We start from the raw sequence: 17067 nt of genomic DNA on the forward strand, positions 1-17067 counted from the left end.
ACAATAAAAATGTAAAAAGAAAAGGACACTCATTATGGCTGAGCAATGAAGAGTATAGCATAGAAATTAAAGTTGCTAAGAAAGCAGCGATCTCATACCTAGGCTAAGATAACTGAAGCAGGATGGTGAATATGATGGCGTGTGTCTGCTCTGTAGGTGATTTCATTATGCCCCTCCAGTTTGGGGCCTTAACGTTTAATGTTACACAGTGAAAAGTTACTATGAAGGGTTATTTAGGGTCTACTGTAAAGTGTCGGATCATATATTTTCAAATTTATGAAACCATGTTAGGTGGTGCATGCAGTATTCAAGCCAAAACAGGTATTTGTTCTCAGTGGTTGAGCCTCTGCAGAATGGGTCAGATTACAGCTTAAAGGGGAAAGCAATGGTCTGAAGTATATCAGTCAGTTGCATTTAAATGTTCATCTCTGTAGTGATCTCTCCGTCTACCATATCTATATTGTTTTCTGAACCAATCACAACATTTGCTTTCATTGTATATGGTCCTTTTCACAATGCCTTTGGGACTGGTCTAGTTGCTGTTTGCCAAACCCAAAATGTTGTCCTTTGAACTCAAATGAAAAAGCTTCTTCAGAGCATGTGTGACAATGGCAGAAGGAGTGAGTCAGTGGGGTAAAGTGGCTTTTACACAAGCTTGGTTCACAGACCCATAATTGCCATACAAAGCCAGCTGTGGAAGTACATACTTACAATCTTACCACAAGGGGCTGGGAAGAGATCAATGCACCACCAGAACTCACTGTCCAGTCAGTTGTATTGGTGAGCTACAGGATCAGTAAGAGACCTCATTTTAAAAATGAGGGGACAATACCCACTGCTGAACACTGACTTCCACACAAGCATATACATCCACATAAACACAAAGATACTAAAACTTTCAAATAGCATTCACATCCTATATCTTACTACTTTTTTTTAAGCATCCCATGAACATGATAAGAAAATATCATGTCTTACTCACCTGTAGTGGTCTGTATTGGAATGGCCACCATAGACTCATGTGTTTGAGTACTTGGTCCATAAGGAGTGGCTGTATTGGGAAGTGTGGTCTTGGAGGAAGGTTGGATTTGTTGGAGGATCTGTGTCACTGTGGAGCAGGACTTGAGGTCTGAAAACTCAAACCTTGTTCTCTGCCTGCTGCCTGCTGGTGTAAATGTAGAACTCCCAGCATCTTCTCCAACACCATGCCTGTCTGCATGCTACCATGTTTCCTGTTAGCCCCTACCCCCAATGAAATGTTTCCCTTTATAAGAGTTGTCATGGTCATGGTGTCTCTTCATAACAATAAAACCCTAAGATACCCTGGAACTTCTCCTTCATCTATTCAAAAGAGGCAGTAGAACCTTCTTCAAAACAGACTTCTGTTCTCCTATTCAGATGCAGATTGAATACTGTATGTTCATTCCAAGTGAAGGAAAGAAAGGAGAGATTGATGATTGGCTAGGTCTTCCTCATGAGAGTCACCATATATTATCTTTTCCTGCAAAATTAAGTGTTAAAAACTTTGTAAAAAATATCTGGAAAAGGCATCTCCATGTGGGAGAAGGGCTTGAGGTTTGAGATTCAGAGCAGCATAATGGAAACAGGAACTTTTAATGCTAATTCTAATTTGAGCATTCCGCATGACTGGCGCTGATGTGTAACAGTGGTTTGTGAAGATGAGCCTCGTTAAAATCCTGTTTCTCCTCTGAATAAATGGATCACAAAACAGGATGAGGGTGCCAGATATGATTAATTTCAAGAATGATCACATAACTCGCTTCATGAGTCTGAAAATGAGGAACAATATGGAAATCAGCCTACTTTTCGCACATACATTTCTTTCCTACTGTTGTAAGCTAAATATGATATTTGGTGCTTTCATATCTTTGCAGAGTGACCCTAAAATAATTAAGTAGGTTAAGTTGTTGATTATGCTTGTATGTCTTCTTTCTGCAAGTATGTGATGTAGGATTCCCCTCTGTATGCTGTGAATATCATTGGTTAATAACAGAACTGCTTTGGGCCTATAGCAGAGCTATAGGGAACAGAGTTAGGTGGAGAAAACTAAACTAAATGCTGACAGAAAGGAGGTGGAGTCAGAGAGAAGCCATGGAGCCGCCACCGGAGACAGATGTGCTGAAACTTTGCTTGTAGGCTATGACCTCATAGTGATGCACAGATTAATGAAGAAGGATTAAATTAAGATGTAAGAGTTAGCAAATAGGAAACTAGAGCTAATGGACCAAGAAGTGATTTAATTAATACAGTATCTGTGTGATTATTTCATGGCTGAGCAGCCAGGAATGAAACAAGTGGCCTCCTCCAACAAGTATGTGAGTCTTATGTCAAGATGTTGCTGTGGTTTTTTGGGTTTTTTTTTTGTTTTTTTTTTTTTTTTTTTTTTTTTTTTTTTTGCTTTTTTTTTTTAAAGTTATTACTGACAAGACCAGAAACTGTCTTAGAACCATGCTGGACACCTTAAGTGGATGGAGATGAATAAGAATTACTTAAATTTTTTTCTGTGTTACTTAATCTTTCTATTGTTCTGGTATTTTAAAAAAAAAAACATGCTTTTTGGACATGACAAGGCCATGCTACACATGAACTCACAGTGGCTTTTGTTGTCTGCATAGGACCTGTTTAAGATCAGGCCAGTGAAATTTCCAGCATGTGTTGAGCAGGGGCTCACAAAGTCCCATGCCTAGCTGAAAGCATTGGCAATTGGTCATACTTCTCAAAAGAAAGACAGTTTTATTCACAGATATGGTATTAGAGAGTTGCCCACACTCCAGTAGATGGTCCTACTACCATGTATATCCAGGCAGCACTAATTGGACTTAGTGGGACTCCCAGAATAGAAAGAAGAAACTGGGAGGAAATGGGTTGAGGGAAGAGGATTATATCAGAATACATGTATATTTGTATAAAATTCTCAAAAGAAATGCATAAGATATATTTTTTAAATAAGACATCACATTTTTAAGAGGCTTACTTTGAAAAATGAAAAGGATCTGTAGGAGCAAGGAGAGGGTAAGAGAGGGTGGACATGGTGGACATGTTGGATGGACATGTTCACAATGCATGCAGTTGTAAAATAATTACAAAAATTATAAATGTTTGGCATAAATAAAAGATATACTGTCTCTGGACACTAAGCTGGAGCATCTGTCCCTCTCGTTCTTGAGGATCATTTTCTTCACAGAAGAGTAATTCTATCCCTCTCTACTAGAGAGACTGTTGACTGGCAAAGGTAAAATGAGTAATTCTATCCCTCTCTACTAGAGAGACTGTTGACTGCCAAAGGTAAAATGAGAAGAATCCTCAGAGAATCACAACTTCCTTGTTCTGTGGCAAGGACCTGACATTTATAGGGAATGTGTTTATGGACAGAAGAAGGCTCTAAAGAAGGCAGCCTGGGGGATTCTCCTCATTGTTTGGAGAACAATAATGCATGAACAAGTTGCCTGGCTCTGTTGGCAAGGTAGATAAGATTACAAGCTCAGAGCACAGTAACCTGGCCTGGTTGCATTTGCCAGCTACATGGTAAAAGACAGTTTTTCAGTCCAGTGTTCTTACATGATGTCTCTATTAGTCTTTGTCGGGATGACTCCTAGAATACAGTGACCCTGATGGAGCCATTTGACTCAAATTCCTAGCAATATATTAAGAGTGATCTGGTATGTGTGCTGTCTCTCTCTGTGTCTCTCTATGTCTCTGTCTGTTTGTCTGTCTCTATCTCTGTGGCAGGAGGTGCTGTGGTGTGTATATTAGAGTGTGTGTGTTCCAAGCTGAGCTGCATGAGAAACACTGTTCTCTTTTGTCATAATACTAAGGGGAGGTATGTTGTCAGCTTTATACTATCATATAGGAGCTTTCACAGTGTGTTTAGATTCTCCAGTGCCTGAGTTCTGGGCTTTTCAGCAGGCTGTCTTTCAGGGTGGGTTTTGTCATCTCTTCTGTCGGGGAGGGTTGAAGATGTGTTATCGCCTTTCCTGTTGCTCTGATCTTACACTTGACAGAAAGCTTAGAGAAAGGAAGATGCATTTGGCTAAGACCTAAGACAACATAGCCCATCATGATGACCTCAGCGTGACTGGAGTTCACTCTGGAAGAGGTTTCCCATCATTTCTGACCAGGATGCAGATTGCTCAGGCCAGAAGTGCAGTGAACCTACAACGAGCCTCAAAGTCCACCTCCATGGTTCCCTGTCTGCCGTATATTTCTCTTGTCCATGAGGTTCCAAGGTCTTCCCAAAGAGCTGGAGAGCAAAATTTTAGGCACAGAAGCCCATGGAAGAGTATTTCATGTCAAAACAAGTACAACCACTTTGTTCATGGCTTTGTTAGAAAGGCTATTATTTCACAAACATCTTGCCTTGCTAGATCACTTTAAAAAAAAAAAAAGAAGTGCTTAGCCGGGCGGTGCTGGCGCACACCTTTAATCCCAGCACTCGGGAGGCAGAGGCAGGCGGATCTCTGTGAGTTCGAGGCCAGCCTGGTCTACAAGAGGTAGTTCCAGGACAGGAACCACAAAGCTATAGAGAAACCCTGTCTCGAAAAATCCAAAAAAAAACAAAAAAAAAAAAGTGCTTACCCACTAAAAGTAGAATTAGCTTCCATCACAAATTTAAATAAAAGTCAGTGAAAAAGATCACCTAGATCAATTACAATTTTAAGTTCTTTTGAATATAAAGTATTTCTGAATTTTATAATTGAGCATGTACTATTTCTCATCATCAAGGTATTTCTTTTGTTTTTCATTTTAAAATTGTTCCATGAAAAATTGGCCATTAGTAACAAAACTGACTTTAGCCAATAATTTTTAGGTTTTTTTCCCCAGAAAACAATTTGATTATACATATATACACATATATCACATATATGATATATTTATAGATAAACATATTTAATATATTATAAAATAATATTGTGTGATTCCAGGGCTTCTGTGATTTTTTTCATGTTTTTGAAATATTTACTTTTGACTCCTCAGCCAGTTTATAACTATAACATATAAGTGACAGAGTGCCATTGAATAGGTTTATTTCATGTTTAAAATTATACTAATGAAATAATCCTTGTAACACTTGTAGAAAATTAAGTGAAAATAAAATTATATTCAGAAAAATGTTTAGTGAATGACTCAATAATTTTTTTCTAATAAAAATTGGTTTTCCATTTTTATTTTGTCTTGTCTATACCATCAACACTTTAAATAAAGGAATTTGTTACTTAGTTACTTCTTCATTGCTGTGATAAAGTGCCCATTATAAGTAACTTAAAGAAAAAAGAGTTCATTTAGGATCTCAGTTTGAAAGTATAGCCTATGCCTGGGGGTAGCTGATGTGGGAGTCGGGAAGGAAAGACAAATGATTGCTCAGGCTCAGCTGCCTCCTTTCTTCTGTTTTTTTTTCTTCCTTCCTTTCTTTTCTTTTCTTTTTTTACACTCAGCCCAGGATACAAGCCAAAGAATGCTGCTGCCCACATTCAGGTTGAACCTTCCCTCCTCATTTTGTCCTTTTTAGAAACACTATTATAGACACCTCCAGAAATGTTTTCCCATGTTAATTCCAGTCATATAGACAATTAATCATCACAATAAATATATCTGGGTAGATATTTTGAAATTTGAAAAGACAATAATGATTTATCTATTGGCCAATAACTCATTGTACTGATATTTAAATCTTCTGTTTGTTTGTTTTAGTAACTTTTTCACTTATTATTTTACATTCCCCCTCCTTCTTCTCCTCCATCCCACCCCTGCCACACTCCTGTTCTCATCCAATCCTTCTCTGTCTCCATTCAGAAAGGGGCAGAGTATGGCACAGCAAGTTGAGGCAGGACCACAGTGGGAGGATCTCATCTCCATGTGCCATGTTTTGAAATTTTAATCTTAAATACAATCACTATTGTGTTTGTTTGTGGTGATGTGTTGTTTGTGTTTTAACAAATCAGTCCTGCCTGAAGATCAGAGTGCAGATCTAAATCACTGGAGGCCAGGCAGTGGTGGCACACACTTTTAATCCCTAAACTTGGAAGACAGAGGCAAATGGATCTCTGTTAGTTCAAGACCACCCTGGGATATTCTAAATTGATCCATTCTAAAAGAGAAACAGCTCATTCAGAGGCTATCCTAGCACTTAGGATCACACACCTTTAATCCCAGAACTGGGGGGTGGACACAGGAGTGATATGGCTTGGCAGAGAGGAATAAATGGCGGGAAGAGACAGGAGCTCTGTGCAGTCATTCTGAGGATGCAGTATGATGAGGCAGTCTGATGGTCAGGATTGCCCTTTTGGTCTGAGCAGTCATAGAAATAAGATCTCTATGGGGCTAGAGAGATGGCTCATAGGTATTTATTTATTTATTTATTTATTTATTTATTTATTTATTTATTTAAGATATCTGCCTCCTCCCTGCCACCGCCTCCCATTTCCCTCCCCGTCCCCCAATCAAGTCCCCCTCCCTTGTCAGCCCAAAGAGTAATCAGGATTCCCTGCCCTGTGGGAAGTCCAAGGACCACCCACCTCCATCCAGGTTTAGTAAGGTGAGCATCCAAACTGCCTAGGCTCCCACAAAACCATTACGTGCAGTAGGATCAAAAACCCATTGCCATTGTTCTTGAGATCTCAGTAGTCCTCATTGTCCGCTATGTTCAGCAAGTCCAGTTTTATCCCAGGCTTTTTCAGACCCAGGCCAGCTGGCCTTGGTGAGTTCCCGATAGAACATCCCCATTGTCTCAGTGTGTGGGTGTACCCCTCACGATCCTGAGTTCCTTGATCGTGCTCTCTCTCCTTCTGCTCCTGGTTTGGACCTTGCGATTTCAGTCCGGTGCTCCAATGTGGGTCTCTGTCTCTGTCTCCTTTCATCGCCTGATGAAGGTTAATATTCAGGAGGATACTGGGAGAAGATCTTCACCAACCCCGCAACTGACAAAGGTCTGATCTCCAAAATATATAAAGAACTCAAGAAACTAGACTGTAAAAGGCTAATCAACCCAATTATAAAATGGGGCACTGAGCTGAACAGAGAATTCTCAACAGAAGAAGTTCAAATGGCCAAAAGACACTTAAGGTCATGCTCAACTTCCTAGCGATCAGGGAAATGCAAATCAAGACAACTTTAAGATACCATCTTACACCTGTCAGAATGGCTAAAATCAAAAACACCAATGTTAGGCTTTGCTGGGAATGCAAACTTGTGCAACCACTTTGGAAAGCAGTGTGGCAGTTTCTCAGGAAATTTGGGATCAACCTACCCCTGGACCCAACTTGGGAATATACCCAAAAGATGCCCTATCATACAACAAAAGCATATGCTAAACTATATTCATAGCAGCATTGTTAGTAATAGCCAGAACCTGGAAACAACCTAGATGTCCTTCAGTGGAAGAATGGATGAAGAAAGTATGGAATATATACATATTAGAGTACTACTCAGCAGTAAAAAAACAAGGACTTCTTGAATTTTGCATGCAAATGGACAGAAATAGAAAACACTATCCTGAGTGAGGTAAGCCAGACCCAAAAAGAGGAACATGGGATGTATTCACTCATATTTGGTTTCTAGCCATAAATAAAGGACATTGAGCCTATAATTCGTGATCCTAGAGAAGCTAAATAAGAAGATGGCTCAGAGGTTAAGAGCACTGACTGTTCTTCCAGAGGTTTTTTGTCCAATTCCCAGCAACCACATGGTGGCTCACAACCATCTGTAATGAGATCTGGTGCCCTCTTCTGGCCTGCAGGGATATGTGCAGGAAGAACCCTATATACATAATTAATAAATAAGTCAAAAAAAAAAAAGAAAGAAAGAAAGAAAGATCTCTAGTGGCTGGCTGCACTGCTTTTCTGATCCTTCAGCTTTCAACCCCTAATATCTGACTCCAGGTTTTTATTATTAAGAACAATTAGAATTTGTGCTACTTTTGTTCTTGGTTTTAAACTCCAGCAGCACTCAGAGTTTCTTCTGCCGCTGTTATCAAGAAACAGTCATGTGGTCCTGAGTTTCTTGCTTGTGCTCTCTCTCCTTCTGCTCCTGATTTGGATCTTGATTGCTCTTTGGGCTGACGAGGGAGGGGGAACTGATTGGGGGAGGGGGAGGGAAATGGGAAGTGGTGGTGGGGAAGAGACAGAAATCTTTACTAAATAAATAAATTAAAAAATAAATAAATAGACAAAAAAACAGTCATGTGACTGCTTTTAGCTGACTGGTCACCTTATCATGCGTTCAATTCTTGCTCTGTATAGTTCTATTGCTTACCTCTACATAACCCATCTGAATGGGCACTGCAGTCAGATTCCCCAGAAGGCTTTCTTAGTTGTTCAAGAATCCACATAACACAGGGACAGATATCACTGTATCTTCTTAAGATGTAAAGAAGTGACCGGATGTGGATTGAGTTACTTCTACTAATTAAAGTGGGGTGATGACAGACTCAAGTTAAAGGAATAGGACCAAGGACTGAGTGTTAGTGGAGGTTGTTTTCCACCCACATGGCTGCTGACTGGCCACCGTTTGTGCCATAACACCGTTTGTTATGGCACTACACATTCATCTCTGCCGGAAAGAAACCTCTCTTGATGGTCACACAGCTTATGTTTGAGTGCGGCTCATCGTGGAGGCAACATCCAAGCTGTTGTCTGATACAGCTTGGCAACACAGAATGAAACTCAAGCTAGAGAAATAGACCCTGCATTCTAAAGCAATTCAGTAATTTGTTAGAATTCGAGGCGTATCCTAGGATGCTCAAACTCATAGCATTCTTCTTGACTCTGCCTATGTGTACTGGGTTTATAGTTGCGTACCACACCGCTAGCTAAGAACCCTATTGTCTGTATTTACTTTATGTGTTAGCCAATCCCTTTTGTAGAAATGATTCAGCTAGACTAGCGTTACAGAGTAAAGACCACCGTCACTGATGGCACTTCTGTCTAAGGTTTCGGTCATTGCTGTTTTATGCTAAGAGTTCCAGGAGTCATCAAGTACAAACCGACACAGTGTCACAATCGCAAGTGGGGAAAGTGGCTGGACTAATGATAATGTGGTCTGGGACAGCATTTGTTTCATTGTTATAAGCTTATAGCAGACTCTTTTCTAATCAAACAATAACATATATCAGTTTATAAAATAAATACAGTGTGAATTATACCTAAGACAATTTTAGAGAAGATACAGATAAAAAAGCTACAAAAATAAAAACTCATGTTTCAAACCACCTTAGCAGAAGTTGAATAAGTTCTGTTCCTTTTGGATCAATTGAGCAAAAGCCCTAGTTTTCTGGGCTGATAGCCACAGACATCGTTTTGCTTCTTCGACTTGTGTTTGGATCAGACTTTTGTTGTTATATATAGTCTGGACATCTCTCTTTTTAAATTAAAGATGGATATTTTTCATATAATATATTCTGAATGTGGTTTCCTCACCTACAACTCCTTCCAGATTATTCCCACTTTTCTATTCATCTAAATTTATACCCTTCCTTTCTCTTTCTCATTAGGATACAAACATTCCTCTAAAAATAATTAAAAAATAAAATGAGATAAAATAAACATGCTGGAATAGAACAAAACAAACAAATAGAAAAAAGAGGCAAAGAAAACCCACAAGAGACATACACAAAGGTTGAGACACACATATTCACACACACAATAAACAACATAAAATCAAATCCAGAAACCATACTATATAAACAAAAGATCCATAAGTTAAAATTTTTTTAAAAAACTAAATGCCCAGACTAAGTATTGTGTGATTAAAAACAAAATTAAACTAAACTAAACAACAAAACAAAAACAAACAAGCAAAAAAACAACCACTGAAATCTTTTTATTCCTTTTGTGTTGGCCATTACTGCCAGGCATGGGCCTTCCCCTTTAGTGCGGCTGTATACTGAGTGAAGCTCTATTGGACAAAATGATTTTTCCCTTTGTGAGTAGTTTTCAAGTGGAGATAGCTTCTGGATTTGGGATGGAGGGACGTGTCTACTCCCCCCTCTGCATGGACACCCCATTTGCTTTAGACCTGTGCAGGCCCTGCATGCTGCCACAGTCTCTGTGAGTTCATATGTCCATCAGTTCTGTTGTGTCTAGAAGGCCTCGTCTCCTTCAGGTCCTCCATTTCTGCTGACTCTTACAATCTTTCTGCCTCCTTTTCTGCAGCATTTCCTGAGGCTGGAGGGGAGGGAATGGAACGGATGAAGAAATTCCATGTGGGACTGAGTGTTCCAAGATGTTTCACTGTTTGTACCACGGTTCATTTGTTGGTCTCTATATTTGTTCCCATCTACTGCAGGGGAAGCTAACGCTTAGAATCTGCTCTGTTCTGGGTTTATTATGGATTTCACAAAGGTCTTCTGCCTAGTCACTAACGCAAGTCACATATATGACTCACTCAAAATGTCTGCACTAGTGACTATGCTTAGGAAAACAATAGCAGCCTGGCCCTTGCTGTTTTACTTCCCTCTTCCATTATCCCTCATCCCTTTTGTCTTTGTTACTATTAACATTCCTCAAATAGCACTCATGGGCAGGGCTAGGATGTGTAAGGCCCATTGACTCAGTACTGTTTCTCATATTGAAATCAGTTATCACCAGGTTCAATGCTTCTTAATTGTTTTGTTTGATATCCCTGCTAATGAATTTGATATTATATATTGATTATTTCTTGATTATTTTAATTATCTAATTCAACCAGATTCCTCATTTTAATATATACATGACTTCGGAGGATTTGAACTCAGGTCTTCATTCTTGCATAGCAGTTACATTTATGCTGTCAGCCATCTCTCCTGCCCTCTTAGTATCTTTTTAATTGCCAAATATATAAGCCTTTATTATCAGGTTTCCAACAAACAGCCTCAGTCAGTGTGTCCCTGTGAAATCAAGGATTGAAGGCACTAATACAATTTACTTTTCCCCACAAGGGAAGTTGCTTAACTTCAGGGTTTTAATGTCCCTGTTACTGAAAAGAAGATGATACTTCTTTTTTTTTTTTTTTTTGGTTTTTCGAGACAGGGTTTCTCTGTGGCTTTGGAGCCTGTCCTGGAACTAGCTCTGTAGACCAGGCTGGTCTCGAACTCACAGAGATCCGCGTGCCTCTGCCTCCCAAGTGCTGGGATTAAAGGCGTGCGCCACCATCGCCCAGCAATACTTCTTGTTTCCTTTCAGGAGACCCGAGTAATAAGAATGCTTAAAGTTTATCTGTTTTTATTTTTTTCCATTATGTGAATAATGACGCTGGCAGGAAACATCAGGGAGTGGTGGAAGGACCTCTCTGTTTGTCGTAGGCAAATGCACATCACCCTGCCAGCAGTTTCTGTGACACATCAAAGGGAAGCCATGGCTTTGTCTGTCAGAACTGACTTATTTTATGAGCTTTTTATTAACTCAAACTTCAGGGCATATATGCTTTTTTGGGTTCTTCTCATGGCTTCATTGCATGATTTAAAAAATCTGCAGATTCCTAAGTCATATTGTCAGCACTGAAATTATCTGTTTGATATTAATTCTGCAGTCTTGCCACGCTAAAATATTCATAAAAAAACACAATGAAACAGTTCTATTTCAGAACAGAGTATGGAAGCTGGGAAGAAGGAAATGTCAATTTCTATTTCACAGAGTGTGTGCTTCAGCAGGCACCAAAAACACACAGTGAGGCGAAGAATCTTAAAAGCAAAGTTTACCACTAGGAAGCTCCATGTTTCTGAAACAGTACAAAGAGATGTCGTGTGGAAAGAAAAAAACAACAGTGAAGGCTCTCACACAAAGGAATCGAACAGACCTTAAATATTCATTACAAGTCAGAGGAGTCTGTGTCTTTTCCTGATGACTTTAAAACTAACTTGTATACAAGCTACATATAGTTTTACTTCCTGATGGCCAACACTAGAAACACTTCCTTCATATTTGAGGCTATTATATTTTATTTATATGTGCACGCTCATCTATTGTCACTTATTAAAAATAAAACATGGGAATAAACACTAATGATAAAACCTGAGGTAACCACAAGTGACCAAGACACACTCTCAACATTCTCTTTCTTACTGGAGAAATCTGCTCCAGCTCCTGGCACCTCCTCTTTCTTTTCCAAGGGCTTTTCTTTCCCTTGTCTCAAGTCTGCCAGTGAACTCCGAGATTCATTCTGGCCAGAATGTGAACCCTGCCTCTCAAACCAACGCCTGACTCCATTGGACATCAGACCACAACACAAACAGAATTCCTATAACATTTCCCACTTTTGTCTAATTAAAAAAAGGAAAGGTTCTAACTCTAACATCATAAAACTATGTACAATAAAAATATTTATCAGTTGTTGTCTAAATAGAGAGAAAAGGTATTAACCATAAAAAAATGAAACTATATACAGCAAGAACAACTATTAGGTAAGAAACACATTCACAATGTCCAGTCAATTTGTATTTGGCAAATTAGAGAAAATATTTCACCAGCTGTTCTCCCTGATAAGTCCATAGTTTCTTACCTAATTTACTCCCTACCGTGATTAGAGAACTGTAACTCTCTAGTCTTCAACTCCTTCAAAGACCCAAGAAGGGATTAATATTACCTGAATAAAAAGAAGTACAAAGCAAGAAAACTTCCAAAATTATAAGAAATGATAGAAAGAGCTGGCTGCCTGGACAGTCATCCTAGGTTTCTCTGCAATGTTGGAGCATCCAGCTTCAGTCTACAATTCTAGACTATCTGACAGACATGTATGAGAAGCAGGAAACTTAGTTTGGTAGTCACTTTTCTCTGTGCCTGGCTTGTCCAGTTTGGATAGCATACTGTCAGCTGTTGAAAACATAGGAAGAGTTTCAGTGTGGCACAGCTCATACTCTGATTGTAAACATAGAAAGGATTTCAGTGTGTCACAGCTACATACTCTGGTCTGCCAGGGTGGTCAAATTCATACAAGCTGACTATATGGTCTGCCTGGATGGTCTTAGTTCATATAAACTGACTATCTGGTCTACCTGGATGGTCTCAGTTCATACAAGCTGACTATCTGGTCTGCCTAAATGGTCAAGTTCATACAAGCTGACTATCACATCTCATAAATATTCCTAAACTAAACACTTGGGGTTCACATATTCTTGAAAAATTCTACATAATATCTGCTTTAAATTCATTTTCTCAGCTCTCTGCAAGAAATTCCCACCATATCTCTCACGGTTTACACTGATACTCATTTTATTTAATGTTTGTACTTATCACTAATGTTGTTCTTTTGAAAAACTACAACTCCCAGACTCCTCCTGGACTATGGTCACCTGTGCGCGCACCTGCGCGCAGGTATGGGATATCCTTCCCAGATACCCTTGTGCCCCCCGTTAAAAGGCAGGGCCACACGAGGCCCCCTCTCTCATCCTGCCTTTTCCTCGTGTGTCCCACATCCTTTGTCCTTTTGTGTTTCCCTCCCCCATTAAAGTGGACCCACGTGGGAGCCGCCGTGTCGTGTCTGTGTTTGTTCCGCCGTGCGTGTCTGTCCTGTGCCCCGTGTTCAAGAAGAAAACCCCCTGCCCTTTTATTATTTTTTAAGAAGAACAGCTAATTCATTAAAATTAATATTAACATGAAGAAAAAGTTCTTGTGAATACTGCTATTGTCTGTGTTCTGAAAAGTATAATGTGTTGAAGGAACGGTGGCGGGCTGTGTCCCACCACCTGGCTAGCTTTACCCGAAATAATTACACGGAAACTGTATTCTTTTAAACACTGTTTGGCCCATTAGTTCCAGCCTCTTATTGTCTTGCTCTTACATATTGATCTAACCCATTTCTAATAATCTGTCGTGGCCCGTGAGGGCCCAACATAAATTCCCTAATTCCCTAACCCGGCTGGAATGGAGTCGCGAGGAAAAGAACCGACACAGCTTACACCGTCATCATGGAAAAGGCCAGATATCTCGTTTATTGTCCAAACATTTTATATACCCACACCAAATTGAGCGGGGAGGGGGGAAAACACATTACGCCATCACCTAGGCAACCAGGTGCCTGGGCTCAAGTCACATCCGCATCTAGCAGTCAGGTAGGCCCTGAATTAGCATCTCTATAAGACATCCTTCCAAATTACAAAAGGAAGGAAGCACCAAATATCTGAACTCTTAAGTCATCAGCTTCAGTCAAACAGCTCTTCTCAGGTAATCCACATTTTAACAAAAGAAGCTAGGAGCAGGCATCCTGGCTTTTGTTAAGGGCAGAGACAGCTTGTCTGCAGAGCTAGGTAATCAGCTCAGACCGGGCTAATGACTTTTAAGCCATATCGAAATACGGGCCCACAATAATCTGTGTAGCCCACAAGGTGGCTTACCAGGGAAGATCTTAAACTGCGTCTGTCTGGAGTGGGAGAACCATGGCGACTCCTGACTCAGCTTTCTTTCTCCCAACATTCTGTTCTGTTTATTCCACTCACCTAAGGGTTGGCCTATCAAATGGGTCTATGCAGTTTCTTCATTAATTAATTAGTGAAAGCAACAGATTAGGAAGAAATCACTCCCACATCAACAATGTAGCTTCACTTACTAGAGTGCTTATGAAGTATGAAGGAATACAGGTTGAAATTTAAAAAGAGCTCAAAATAATCAAAAATTTTAAACATAATGAAAATGATTTTTGCTTTTGTAATGTTGAAGGGAACTAAAAAGAGTATTATGCTGATGACTTTATAGTTAGATGATGCCATGCTTGGAGAGGACCAACTAAGTTCTGCAAGTCTTAATCTATTTATGTGTTTCTCACATTTGAAATATTTCAGTGAAAATATGTCAAAATAAATTCCAGTTCCAGGAACAATAGCTTTATTCTAAAGCATTGAATCAAATTGCAAAGATAAGCCCATTATTCATATTTAGAAAAACATGATGCATCAAAGAACTGACTAAATTCAAGGCTTTTCCTGGTGACTCTGCCCAACACCCTATCAAGAATAAGGTATGATTAAACACAGATGCAGGATATAATATCACCATGGAAAATTCAGTAGCATGACTATGTTGAAAGCTAAAATTCACAAGCAAATCAAACAAAAAATATGACAACTTTTAGAACAAATTATTTCGAAAGAAAGCATGTAAGTGAGAAAATGGGAAAAACAATACTATGAACAGAAACAACCAAAAATTCTACTGCTAACACTTAAGGTTAATTAACTGCATGTTGTCTTTTGTTAATAGATTGAACTCACAGTTTAATTTAATTTTGTGGAGCTTTGATTGAATTGTAATGTATAGTGGGCAAGCACTCTAACACTGAAGTGTGTTCCCAGTCCTTAACAGTTTCAGTTGTTTAGGAAGTCTGCAGTAATCTCTTAGGATATTTTTGCAAACTAAATAGTTCAAACAATAAAGCAATAAGTTGTGGACTCTTGATGTCTTAGTTGATGCTCTTTTGCTGACAATAAACACCATGACTACAGCAACTCTAATAAAGGAAAATATTTAACTGGGGCCTTTTTACCATTTCAGAAGTTTAGCCCATTATCAGCATGCTGGGAAGTATGGAAGCACACAGGGAGACATGGTGCTGACAAAGGAGCTGAGAGTTCTACATCAGGATGCACAGACAGCAGGAAGAGAGAACGCCCCTGGGCATGGCTTGCACTTTTGAAATCCCAAAGCTCATCCTCAAGGACACACTTTTTGTCAACAAGGCCATACCTACTGCAACAGGGCCAGCTCTCCTGAGAGTGCTGTTCCCTAGTTACTAAGCCTTGAAATCAATGAGTCTGTGAGAACTATTCTCATTCAAACCACCACACTGGTTGTGATCCAGCAATCATTTGTAGAAGAGAATTGAGGAGTTGCTCTGAGGATCACACACAAGCAGCACATAACTGGGGTCATCAGCACTTTCATTAGGGTAGGGAAGGAAATTCTTCACACGTGTAGCAAGAGATGGTGTAGCACATTCATGAGAGGATCGTGTTAATGGTTTAGGAGAAACAGGGTGGAATCTCTCTAGGCAAGCTTAGAACCCATTTCAACTTTGATTGGCTTTGGCTAGAACAGAAATGTGTCATCTTAAAACTTTTATTAGCTCTAATTCTTGAAGGCTGTAGAAATTTTGTAACTTTGTAATTTTTTAAAGTAAAAGTCATTCAATTATTGGAAAACTTGTAACTGTTTATATTTTATATCAGAAAATGTAATTATAACTATAAAGCAAATTCTATGGACTTGTACTTTATGTAGTGCTTATTATTATTAATACATTTTTTTCTACATTTCTCCATTATAAATAATTTCAGGACTTTGAATATAATAAGAAATAAGATCTATAAAATGAGTATTTTGTTATAATTTTCTTTATTTGAGGCACTATTTTCTGTTTGTTTAGCTAGACGATATATCAAAATTTGCTCTAGGTAACATCACTATCTACTAAAATTTCCAAAGCTCTTTTAGGTATGTTCCTGAAACCTATGATGGAATTAGGTTTATCAGTAAAAGTGTAACTCTCATGTCACAACTGTAGGCTAGACTTTCCAAAGTATCATAATATTTGAGAAAATACAAATTTGGGGGGGGGGCGTAGGAAAGAAATGGTATTTGAATTGTCAAGTGCCCATTTTCTTTGTATAAAATTTAACAATATTAGCAGAATATTACCACAAAACAAAGCTAAGAAAATTTGGATTTGTAAATGGAATTTTGTAGTATACTAAATTATCTAATGTAATGCATATAAAATGTTCATATTTCATGAGAGAAAATGAGGACAGCAAGAATAGAAAAAGAATAACTATGCTCATGGCAACACTAAATGAGAGGCCTAAAAACTGAACAACTAGGTATTTACTTCCAATCTGTGAACAGATTTGAAAATATTTTGCTCCTTCCATTTCTCTGTCTTTATCAAAAACTACTGAGGTTAAAGTTTATCACCAAATTTTCATAATTTTAAAATAAGTGTCTATGCTACAGAATATTGTAAATTATTGAATAGTTCAAATTCATGATTTCATATCATATAACAATTATAATAAGATCCCATTGATAGTAATTGACAAAAATTAACCACTCTCAGAACTATGAACATCTGTGTTTATTCATATCAGTT

General features: G+C 38.8%; 1 protein-coding gene across 2 annotated transcripts in view; it reads left to right on the forward strand.

The window, feature by feature from the left end:
• The window catches only part of March1 (membrane associated ring-CH-type finger 1), an 817915-nt gene that overhangs the window by 301172 nt on the left and 499676 nt on the right, over positions 1-17067 (forward strand). The window lies entirely within an intron of this gene.

The sequence above is a fragment of the Microtus ochrogaster genome, unplaced genomic scaffold, assembly GCF_000317375.1.
Source record: "Microtus ochrogaster isolate Prairie Vole_2 unplaced genomic scaffold, MicOch1.0 UNK23, whole genome shotgun sequence".
In the NCBI taxonomy this organism is placed as follows: domain Eukaryota; kingdom Metazoa; phylum Chordata; class Mammalia; order Rodentia; family Cricetidae; genus Microtus; species Microtus ochrogaster.